We start from the raw sequence: 13,042 nt of genomic DNA on the forward strand, positions 1-13,042 counted from the left end.
CTGGAGAGCTGTTGCCAGATCAGATGAGGTAAGAGGTCATTTTGACCCCGTTTCCCAGGGGACCGAACCAAAGCATACGTATATGGGTAATTGTCCAGGAACTGAGTACATGAGAGTGTAGCTGTTAGGTCCTTGGTTCCCAGAGGAGGAGGGGAAGCACTATGGCACAGAGGCTGAGAGGATTCAGAATTGTCAGAAATGGCTTCAGGATTGTCTTAAAGTCTTACAGTGGCACATCTGTTTACTGTGCTCTTAATAAGATAACACACACAGCTTCTCTGTGGAGTTCACAAAAGGATCCACTCTTGGCATCCTGGATAAGTTTTACAAGCTAGATGCTTTAGTAATACCTTCTTAGGGGACAAAATTGTATTATCTTGTGGAGGAGCTTGGCACATACACTGACTTCAAAAAGACTAAATCTACAAGTAAGAAGAATCTACTCAAATCATCCCACTCCATAAGGAATGTGTTGTGCTTTTATTCTTTGAAAGCCAGACTGTTGGATAATCTTATGACATAACAGGAAGAACTGAAGGTAAGAGAATTTCAGTTTCATGGGATTATGTTCAATACTTTGGTAGACCCTTATAGGAAATTTTCAGATATAGTCAGGGAACAGTGGTGTGTTGGGGAAATCCCACAGATGGGAAGTGCTCCTGGGTTGGGCAGGAATACAGCTGGCAGCTACACACTAATTAATGTGTTGCTGTCCGCTGGGCTGTTTTGTAAGATAGTGTTGATGGTCAGCAGGACTAAACAGCTCTGCATCATACCTCTCCAAACCCACAGCGAAAGGAGTTTACTTGATATTTTGTGTTGTTTAAAATGTCACTTAATTCATACGCTCATCAGAAAAAAAAAAACAAACAAACAAAAACCGGAGGCTTTATTTTCAGTTCAAATTCAATGGGGACTGCCAATCAGCAGGTACAGTATTTCCTTCAGCCTTTCCTGGGATACAGAGTATACATGTTGGCAAAGCTACTAAATAGAGCCGTAGGTGACAGGTTACTGGGTACAGACAATGAAGGTGCTTCAAGATTCCAGGCCTGAGAGATTCTCAGTCCATAACGTGCATTCCAGGCAGTGTGAGGGCCTGATCTCTGGACCCAGAACCCAAGTATCAACGATGATGATGGTAGTGCTGGTGATAAAGCAGGAGGGTGGTGCACACTTGTCATCTCAGCACAGGGAGGGAAGAGACAGCCTGGTTGCTGGCGCCTGCTGGCCAGCAAGGCTCACCCAATCGGTGAGTTTCAACACCAATAAAAGACTCTCTCCCAGAAAAACATAAAGTAGGTCACAACTGAAGATAGACACTTGAAGCTGATAGTTATGCTCCAGCTATCATATCATAATTATATGCTCATGTATATATATATGAACACACCCAAACACACAAAAGAGCAGTAGGGTATTGGGGGTCTTAGGCTTAACTATTCCCAAAGACAGCTATATGCTAATTCAATAAGGGTGTGGTGACTGTGCTCCATGACTCTCAGAGTATGCAAGGGAACATAGAAGTCTAAATATTCTCTTTCTCTGCATCAGAACCAAGAATAGGAGTTGGCCCAGAATATTGCCTTCTGGCATGAGTTGAAAAAATTTAAACAACAAGGGGTGGATGGGGAGACCCTGGGGGAATGGGATGGTTGGGATGGAGGAAGGGTGGATATGGGAGCAGGGAAGAAGATATCTTAATTAAGGGAGCCATTTTAGGGTTGGCAAGAGATTTGACTCTAGAGGGGTTCCCAGGTATCCATGGAGATATCCCCAGCTAGTTCCTTGAGCAGCTGAGGAGAGGGAACCTGAAATGACCCTATCCTATAGCCATACTGATGAATATCTTGCATATCACCATAGAAGCTTCATCTGGCGATGGATGGAGATAGAGACAGAGACCCACATTGGAGCGCTGGACTGAGATCCCAAGGCTCAAATGAGGAGCAGAAGGAGGGAGAACATGAGCAAGGAAGTCAGGACTGTGAGGGGTGCGCCCACCCACTGAGACGGTAGGGCTGATCTACTGGGAGCTCACCAAGGCCAGGGAACTGAAAAAGCATGGGATCAAACCGGACTCTCTGAACGTGGCGGACAATGAGGGCTGACTGAGAAGCCAAGGACAATGGCACTGGGTTTTGATCCTACTGCATGTACTGGCTTTGAGGGAGCCTAGCCTGTTTGGATGCTCACCTTCCTGGATCTGGATGGATGGGGGAGGACCTTGGACTTCCCACAGGGCAGGCAACCCTGACTGCTCTTTGGACTGGAGGGGAAGGGGGAGGGGAGTGGGGAGAGGGAGAGGGAAATGGGAGGTGGGGGAGGAGGCGGAAAATTTTAATAATAATAAAAAGAATTTAAACAACAACTGTCTATAGATATCATTGAGGTGGACTCTGGTCTAACTAGGTTAGTGGTGACTGTTGCAGAAAAATCCCAGTGAGGAAGTGACCTCCAACACATCAGGGTCATCCACAAAGACTGAAGCCTAGTAAATAGAAATCCTACCCACCAAGCCACTACAGGTGCGTGACCTAGAAGATGCCTATGAAGATGAGACTCATGCTGGGGCACATAGCATTAGGAAAGATGTGGTCCCAGTGTGTCAGAATCAGTCACTCAGGGTAAAGAACTATTATTCTAAAAATTTGACCTCCAGCATATGAACATCATCCACTCAGGCTGGAAATGTGCTATGCTCACAAGGCCAGGTAAGTCACCTCTGATTCCCGAGTTGGAAAGGTCTTGTGTAGGGATGGTCCTCATTTCATCTTCGAGGCTGGGAAGTCAGCAGTCCATGAATGGAGGGAGGCATAGGAGAAGGTTTTGAGTTCCATTTCAGAGGGGGAAGAAAATCATGAAAAGGATGACTGTACCTGTATCCAAAGCCTTGTTGCTACAACCTTGCTGGGTGAGTCCAGCAGGTGCTCATAGCTGGAGTCTCAGCACCGCAGCTTTTCCAGGCTGCAAATGCTCATTGATCACCCTGCAGTCAGAGGTTCTCAATTCCATAAAGGGGACTCGGTGTAGTTTTCCCCTTGAGACAAGTCTCTGCATGGCTCCCCAGGATGACAGCAACATTCTTTGACACCTAAACTCAGTTCTTCAGGGCTGCATGTAGAGCGATTGGCCCACATGGCTGACCGTTAACTTCTACAACAGACATCTCCAAGGTGGAGGAGACTCTGGAACACTGGTAGCTTGGCTCAGTCTACCTCTGAAAGGTAGAGGCCAGAGACCAGAGGACTCAAGGAAACTTAAGTCCACAACAAGTCCAGGAGACCTGGAGTTCTGATGTCTAAGGACAGAGGAGTACATGCCAATCCCAGGAGAGACCCAGAGGAAATTTTTCAGCCTGTTTGTCCTGTGTGGTTCTCAGCTGGCTTCATGGTACCCACCCATGTTGAGAGTGGGTTCAGCTGGGTCAGAAAACAATGTCTCAGTACTCGGTGAAGGGAAAATGGAAAGCCACTTGTTTGGGAATCAGCATCCTACATAGTGGCATAGATTTATGGAAGAATACATAATTAACTTTCACTCATTTTCTGCAAAGGAACTTTGCAATCAGCATCATGAGCCCTAGGTATCCTCTGCAATGATGCCTTTCCACTTGCTACAAAGGATTGTGGTTAGCCAGATTCTGTGTCTCTGATAAAACTCAGCCTGGCATGAAATACTAAGGGGACATTTAGGACATGAAGTAGGTGGGATTATGTCAGAGAATAAAAGGGTCTTCTTAAGGGAGGGGCAGTAACAAGGGATGTTACTAGGGACACAATAGGTTAAGTAGTATTTCACATATGTGGAATCTAAGGTTAAATATATACACACATATACATATAAATATATGCATACACATATGCTTGCTATGAACACATAACGTGGAAATTTGGGGAATGGGATCTAGTGATGTGCAAAGGATGAGAGGGGAACTGTGGAGGAATGAGCATGAATTACAGTAAGCAGGGTTCATTCTGTATATGAAAGTGAGGGCTGAGAAGCAAGGACCCAGGCTGGAGACATAGAGGACCTCAGAAGACTGGAGTCTGTTACAACAAGCCATGACAACGACTTGGTTTCTTATTCCTTTTTCTCTATATTTGAGTTGTCTCCCCACGGCATTTCAATTTTAAAGAATTTACTATATTTGTTTTGTGTGTGTGTGTGTGTAAAAAAAAAATGCATCAGAGAGAAATGAGGGTAGATGTGGACACCAAGCGTAGGACTCTGTCTCAACAAGTCAGGCCAATTCTGCACCAGGGTGTGGAAGGAGAGATGCTGCCAGACCCTAAGGACATCCAGGACATAAAACGCAGGACTTACTTAAGTCTAGGGACGGGGAGAGGGCAGTCTGTCCATCCTGGGGTTTAGGTATTGCTCATTTGTGGAGATAAAACAAAGAATTTGATGAATCCTGGGGTGGAGAGAGGCAGCTTGGCTCGGCTATTCCTTTCTTGTGGATAAAATCTGGGAAGGGGAGCAGACAGTCGCAAGAACTAAAGAGTTCACCAGCACTTGTGAACAAAATCGAACATTCACCCAATGAAAAGGACAGGGAAACTCCCTCAAATGACACCTCCGCCTCCAAGAAGTCCCGGAAGTGACGGAACATCTCCAGCTGTGACAGAGGGAAGGGTGGCTGCAGCTCGGACTCAATCCCTCCCTCACACCGTGTGCAGCTAAATAGCAACCTGAGGACTGCGGGTCACTGTTAATCCCGCAGGACAGAACTCAACCGCCAGAGCGTCGACCTCCGGACGATCAGAAGAAAACTCTAGTTCCACAGCAAGGAACTCCCTGTCCTGTCATCGCTAGTGTGCAGGTGTACGGCTCGCTGTGGTGTCGTGAGTGGAGGTTGCGGAAGAGCTTGATTTGTCAGCCTGGCTTTGATCCCAACAGCGCCCTCTGTAGCCCAAGACAAGTAGTGCAGGTATGCTTGGTAGCGCTCCCTCCTGCAGGAACAAAGGTGCACTCATCCCACCCAGCCACAGATGCCTGTGTGTTCTTTACAATATAGTCAAATGTAGACATTTGTTCATACTATTTACTTTCACACATGTATGTAATCATTTTGTGCAAATTATAAACACTACATTTACATTTTCCCCAAATTGTGCATATATACATAATATTGCATACATATCTTATACACACATATATACATGTTATATACACATTTACATCCATATTAGTTTTAAAAGCATAAGAGTATTTCGCTGATATTGATTATAAGTTAACATATCATAGTTCATTTAACCTATCCAATAGTTATAGACATCTGCCTGTTTGCAAGGTGGGCTTTTTTGTTTGTTTGTATGGCTTTGATCTTCTGTGATAGCAAATGCTGTGATGTGAGCATCCTTCTAAGTGTATACAGGGAAGAAAGAACATGCTAGCGTTTATAACCATCCCGTCAATTATCAAAAACTGGGTCAGCCCACCTATCCACTGGTATCACAGGGCAGGTGCCATGACAGCTGTGCACAGCACGGCTCTATGTTCTAGCAAACACCAGAGAGACCAGAGAAAAGAGGAACTTGAGTGCAAGATTCCCACAGCTCCTGGGCCTACTACGGAATCTTGGTTCACCTACAAGTGGAACCAAAGGACAGGGCATCTGACGTCAGAGCAGTGGAGTGAGTCCCAGAGCAGAATGGGGAAAATTATGCTCGCCACTAGCAATAAGTTATAGCCCAGTCTGTAGTTTCTGAGAGTGCCTCCCATCCACTAGCAATGTTATAGACTAGTCTGTAGTTTCTGAGAGTGCCTCCCATCCACTAGCAATAAGTTATAGTCCAGTCTGTAGTTTCTGAGAGTGCCTCCCATCCACTAGCAATAAGTTATAGCCCAGTCTGTAGTTTCTGAGAGTGCCTCCCATCCACTAGCAATAAGTTATAGACCAGTCTGTAGTTTCTGAGAGTGCCTCCCATCCACTAGCAATAAGTTATAGCCCAGTCTGTAGTTTCTGAGAGTGCCTCCCATCCACTAGCAATAAGTTATAGACCAGTCTGTAGTTTCTGAGAGTGCCTCCCATCCACTCACAGTGACATTCACAGCAACTTAGATCTGTGCAAGCTGAATGAAAGGCCAGAATTGTTTTAATAAACGACTGGCAGTGAATTCATTCAGTGAATGACTGGGCAGATGACTGCTGGCTAAAACTTCTGGCTGATGGTCAGAACACTGGGATTCTGGAGCACATATCACCACACCAAGTATTTTAAATCGAAACAGAGCCCAGGGCACACACTAGGCAAGCACACCACCAGCTGAACTACACACCCAGGCCCCTCCTTCTCTTGGTTGTCCAGGCTATGGAGAAGGGACTTGCTCCACTGAGTGTCTCTTGCATTTGACACCCTCCCTTGTCAAAGCACAAAAATGCACAGGGCCAAGTGACCGTGTGGCAACAAACCTTGTTTGTTCTAAGATCTCTCAGTGTTTTCATGACAGAGCTGACTGTCAGACCACACTGAGTGGGGTCTTCATGACAGAGCTGACTGTCAGACCACACTGAGCTGGGTCTTACTACCCCACCCACCCTGACCCGGGCAGCTGTGCATTCTCCTGGTCTCCATGAGAACACAGGAAATAGAGATGACTCTGACATACAGAGACACCGCATAAAGGAGGGTGTTTTCTCACATGCCTTTAATCCCAGCACCCAAAAGCCAGGAGCAGGTGAAACCTGTATGAGTTCAAACCCATCCTGGGCTACGTGGAAACTTTGTGGGTTTTAGCGGCAGGCATCTGAAGTATGGCGCTGAGCTAAAAACAAAAACAAAGTTTGGAATTATCACAGCGCTTCAGGCCCTGTACTGTGCTGCCAGCTCTCCACACACAAACACATTAGGATTCCTACTTCATGATCAGCACGAGAAACCTAACTAGAGCAGATGGGTGAGGGTCTCCGCATGCAGCACTCATCTTCATGGGTCCTTCCGTGAGTACGCAAAGAACGTGAAGCCAAGACTCATGGAACAATTGCTCCAGTTAGGCAGAAAAATAGAACTGATAAGAAACAGATGCGAGGATGGCCTGATCCAGCCCAGCCAAAGTAAGGCAGGGCTCGAGGAGAAGAAACAAGAGACCTGGCAGACTGGAGGCTTGGACCCTGAACAGCCACATCTAGGGAACTTCTCTCTCCTCAACTGAGCTCCCAAAGAAGCTTCCCCACCCCTTTCTCCTCCCTTTATGTTTAGAGGGTTTTTTTTTTTTTGTATACATATGGATGTGCACCATGTGACTGTTATTCAAAGGGCCTAGAAGGGGGCACTGGCTCCTTTGGGACTTGTGGATGTGCTAATGGTGGCTGGCATAGGAACCCAGGTGGCATGGAGGAGCTGTCTGTGCTTTAACTGCTGAGCTACTCCTTGGGCCACTAAAAGAGCTTTCCAACATGGCCTCTGGGCCATAAAAGTCACCATTGGTTTGAAAATCAGATTGAATGACAAGCTTTCAGAACGGCTGTTTTTGCTCAGCCTGGAGGTCCCCTTCCTTCCCAGCAAGGACATTATTTGTCCCTATAACATATACTGCTGTTATCTATTTGAATGTGACACTCACGGGTCAATGACAAATGACTTATAAATGATCACTTGTAAACATGTGACACTCTCCCCAAGAGTCTTGGAAACAGGAACTGTCATGTCTGGGTTTTGTGCTTTCAGCTGCCCAGATGGCAGCCATGTAGGGCTGCTCTAGCCTTCCTGCAGGGTGTCTACTCTGTCCCTTTTATATACGCTTCTGAGATTCCTATCGGCTTTCATCTGCTCCATGACATCATTCTGCTCTCAGCCAACAGCACCTGATAGTCTTGGGGTTCCCCTGGAGCTGACTAACAAAATTTGCCTCGGTGTTCAGTATCTCTGATCCTGGACACACATGATTTTTTATTTATTTATTTATTTATTTATTTATTTATTTGCGAGACAGGGTTTCTCTGTGGTTTTGGAGCCTGTCCTGGAACTAGCTCTTGTAGACCAGGCTGGTCTCGAACTCACAGAGATCTGCCTGCCTCTGCCTCCCGAGTGCTGGGATTAAAGGCATGTGCCACCACCGCCCGGCCACACATGATTTTTGATTCTGAACCTAAGAAACCATATTCCACCCCATTATCCAAATTCTAGTACTGAATTCATATCCCCATCCTGACGATGTAAGGAAGGGAAAGAAACTTTACATTAATTTATTAGGTGACCCCTACACTTGGAAGAGTCAAAACAATGTGGGATAAAGGGGAAAGCTCTGAACCACAGTCTGGGGCCCAACTGTGGTCTTGGCTCTTACATTTCTTGGGGCTGTCACACGGGAAAGAACGTTTCCTCTTTCACTAAACGTGTCTTCACCTTCCTTGGTGAGATGACATTCTGGAAGGCTTCGGGGTTCTCTGAGGTACTGAGTCTTTAGGAGCATGGAAACCAGGGAGTTCCTGGGACGGTTTAAGCTGATGCAGAGAGAGAGATTAAGATCTGAGTATGCAGACACGAACTCTCAGATCCAAGATGCTTCAGGTCAGCCACTGCCCTCCACACAGTTTCAACATTAGCATTTCGAAGTTGGTGCTGATCAGTAGTTGTTGGGAGTATGAGGGGAAACAGCTACCACACCTGCCACTGTTCAATCAGAAGCTGAGCCTGGCTGGCTTTTACCAGATATAAGTCCCTTCTTGCCTCATGGCTGCATGTGTGTCTTCCCTGACACTGTGGGGGCAGAGGAAAGTCTCCTTTCCCTGACAGAGCGGGACTGTTGGCTGCAGTCAAGGGCACAGGAGCAGCTGCGCTCCCTCTGACGCTGCGCACTGGGGCAAAGACAGACCCCTTCCTGGTAGAGGAACTCACCTGTTTTTAGCAAACAGTTTACAGATAGCTTCACAACCCTGGAGACTAACTTAAAGAGGTTAGTCAGAACCCGGCAACACACCTGGCGACACACACACATCTCAGGCTTTCAGAGCCAGAGGCAGGAGAATCAAGGAGTTTCAGGAAATAAAGCAACGTTGCCAGTGTTTGTTCTGTGTAATTAAGGAGAACTAAAGAGGGAGGAGCAGCTGGCAGTAAGGAGGCTGATGCTCTGGGAGAAGCAGTTTGGGCTGTTCACGGAAGGCACAGGCCTCCTGGACCTGGAAACTACAGAGAAATTACAAATATGAGGGAAGAAAACATTAGACTACAAGGAATGGAGAACATGGAGCACTGACGTGTTACCATGGTGATGGGGACTGAATGCTGAAGGGAAAACATGTGGAGGGAGTGGGAGGAAGGAAGGGAATGGGAATTTGGATTGGTATGTATGATGAAAAAAAAGACAGCTTTCTTTAAAAAATAAAAATAAAAAATAAATTAGAAAAAAAGACTCAGAGTGGGAATTTCACAGTGCAGGGCAAATGAGGATTTAGTGAACAGGTAGGTTAATAGACCAGGAAGTAAACTGAGCTGGGACAGGGTGGGACTGGGAGGACCAGCTTATCAGGAAAGACACCTTTAGTGTTTGCTTTTTCTCTGACTCCTGGAACACTGGCGAAGCTCAGCAGTGACAACAATGAACTTCCATAAGTACATTACAGCATCAACTCTTAGCTGAGTGTCTGGGCTCACGGGTGAAACTCCAGATCCCAGGTGGCTGGAGCAGGAGGATTGGTTCTGGCTCATGGCAGTTCTAGGATGGAATGTATTTTCTGGCTCCATTAGTGACAGAGTGGGCCTGTACATTCGGCCTCACTAGATGTGTGACGGCTGGACACCTAGTGCTGAGCCTCAGCGAGGAAATCTCTGTATTCCCACCTATCTCCCTCCCCAAGTAGACATACAGCCTGAGAGCAGGCTAGAAAACTACTACCTGCAGAAAACCTCCCACCAAGGTCCATAGTCAGAAGGAAAACAATAGCAATGTTGGCTAAAGCCCTCCTCATGACAGCAGGGACCACTCATGCTTGGGATGACTTGGGAACACCAGTATTAATTATTCAAGACCAAAATTTTCAAACCTTAAGTCATGAAGTAGACCAAGTGTGGAGGCCAAAAAATGGAGGCCCACTCTGTCTGATGAGCCGAGAGTTCGCACGTACCAACTCAGGATGTAATTGCTTGGTTCTTTTGACGTTAAGATAGCTCTATGTCACCCTGACAGGTAGTCAGAATACGCAAGCATACTTCTGCTCCTTCTTTTGTAAAATGAGGTCACCTGGGGAAGGACGGTCTTCAGGATGCGTGATCTAGAGCACCTTAGCTGCTAGATTACAGAATGCTAAGGATTTGGTGTCTCAAAAGTGATAAAGCGATTGACTGTGTGAGTTATCCTTTGTATCATGTTAATAAAGTCTTTTGTTACCTTCTCTCTCTGCCCCCCCCCCCCAGTTTACACTGGGTATAAAAACTGTGTAAAAAATAAATGCAGGCAGATTTCGGGGTTTCAGTTATCACTGGAATACCCTCCTGGTGTTATTCTATGTTTTCTGTTTTATTTTTATGCGCCTTCATATTGTTTACTTACATTTCTAAAATTCCAACACCCCTACCCTGGTAAGAAGTATTTTTATTGAGGCTGGTCCTCGACAATCAAGCTCTACAACACCTCATGGATTCTGTAGGACAGCTCAGAAAACAGGGGGCTCTGCTCCCCTGACAGAGACAACTTTACCAAAACATTGAAGAGGGAGAGTTGTTATTCCAAAAAGAATGAGGTCCCATGTCACTTAAGGTGAAAAATGTTTGAACGCAAACAGCTCAAAACACATTAGACATGGTTCAGAAGAACTTAGATACAAGCGCAAAGGAGTGTGCTGAAACCTTTAATTGGTACCAATTTATGGCTTATCATCCCTTTAACTGCCATAGCTAGACCCATTATTTTCCTCCTCCTTGGGGTTGTAATCAGCCCCCACATTTTATTTTTTTATTTTATTAAAGTTTCTGTTTATTCTTTCTTTCTTTCACATCAGGCATCTCGATCCTTTCCATTTCCTGTCCCTTCAATCAGCCCTCTGCCATTGCAACCACCACCACCACCCCCAAAATAAAATAAAACTTAAGAGAAAAAAAAAAGGAAAAATTTTATCATGGTAGCTGCAGTGTGACATAGTGAGTCACTCAATAAACACTTTGTCCATGTATCTTTACTTGCAAGTGTTCATTGCAAAAAGTCATTGGTCTAGTTCAAGGCCTCTGGTTTCTGCTACACTATCGATACTGGCCCCTCACTGGGACTCCTCTTAGATATTCTGCTGTTGTCCTGTGTTGTGGGGATCCTCAGCTTTAGGCCTGCAGGATGGGCCACTTCATGTGCTCCAGCAGATTACAGATCGGGTGGATGTTAGGGTGGGTCTACTCAGAACCCCGGTTCTGGGCCTGAGTATTTGCAGGGTTGGTAGGTCTGCCATCTCTCCCTTGTCTTCACCACCAGCATTGCCCCGGCTAGTTCATCCCTTGCATCAATGAGTAAGGTAGCCCCCAAATTTTAAATTCATTTCTAATTTACATTAGAAACAAATTAGTTCCATTAAAATATTAGTTCTATATGCTCAGTTCCAGTTTGTACCTAGGCACCAATCAATAATTTAAATCATATGATCTAGAGGCAATGGAGACCGCGACAGCTAGAGAAACTTCATTCTATGCTAGGTATCTATCCTGGCTTCTACTAGACACTTGTTTCTCACTCCTGTCTTTGGAAGAAAGGTTCCAAGTAGCCCTGACACCAGAACCCCACCCAGAAATGTAGAGGCATGAACGTCTGTTTCTTGAGATATGACTGCTTTTTTTGCCTTCTGTGATCTGCTTGTACAGACATTCAAGGACTCTTTTGAGGTTGCTTTGACTGTACCAGCGTTTCATTTCTATTTTAATAAATAAAGTTTGCCCAAGGATAGGAAAAGTAAAACAGCCACACTGGTCAGCCTTATAGACCAGGCAACAATGGCACACACCTTTAATCCCAGTAGCCACACTAGAACCCTGGCGGTAGAGGTACAAGTCTTTAATCCCAGTCCAAGAGAGGAATATAAAATGGGAGGAGACAGCTCTCAGACACAGTCTCATTCTGATATTCCTGGAGGCTGGATCACCATTTCAGACTGAGGTAGAGGCCAGAGCCAGTGGTTGGCTGTCTTTTCTGACCTTCAGTTGAACCCCAATGTCTGTCTCAGGCTTTTTATTAATCATATCTAATCTTGACAGAGCAGAACAGCTCTAGAATTGCTTGGGCAGATACTCCAGGTCTTCTTGCAGCTTTCTCAATTAAGAATCCCTAGGTAAGGATTGGACAGACCAGAGGGGTTAAGGACGTCACAAGGAAATCCACAGAATCAACTAACCTGGGCTCATAGGAGCCCACAGAGTCTGAACCAACAACCAGGGAGCCTGCGTGGGTCTGACCTAGGCCCTCTACATATATGTGACAATTATATAGCTTGGTCTGCTTGTGGGACTCCTAACAGTGGGAGCAGGGCTGTAACGCTTGGCTGGCTTTGGGGAACCTGTTCCACATACTGGATTGCCTTGCCCAGCCTGAATACAAGGGGAAGCGCTTAGGCCTACCTCAACTTGATAGGTCATGTTGTGTTGATATCCATGGGAGGTCTGCCACTTTCTGAGCACAAACGCAAGAAAGTGGACAGAGGAGAGGAGAGTGTCTTGGAATATTTGCTTACACTGTGTGAAGGTCTGTCACTGTGATCAGTAGCTGGATGGGAGAGAATAGGCAGGACTTCCTGGCAAAGAGAAGTGCGAGGGAGGAACCTAGGTGCGGGGCTTTCAGCAGCAGACTCGGAGCACGGAGCCAGTGGTTGACTGTCTTTTCTGACCTTCAGTTGAACCCCAATGTTCACCGTACTGAGGAAAGGCAAAAGTCACATGGCAGAATGGAGATTAATAGAAGCAGGTTAATTTGTGTTACAAGAGCAAGTTGGAGACAAGCCTAAGCTAAAGGTCAAGCTTGCATATTAAGTCTCTGTGTTGTTAATTGAGGGTTGGCGATCCAAAGAGAGTTTGACAAGAAAGTTTACTACAGGAGGGAGGAGAAATCATGGTTAGGATGTAAAAAA

The sequence above is a fragment of the Alexandromys fortis genome, unplaced genomic scaffold (assembly GCF_014885135.2).
Source record: "Alexandromys fortis isolate MF-2015 unplaced genomic scaffold, M_Fortis_MF-2015_v1.1 scaffold_138, whole genome shotgun sequence".
Lineage (NCBI taxonomy): Eukaryota > Metazoa > Chordata > Mammalia > Rodentia > Cricetidae > Alexandromys > Alexandromys fortis.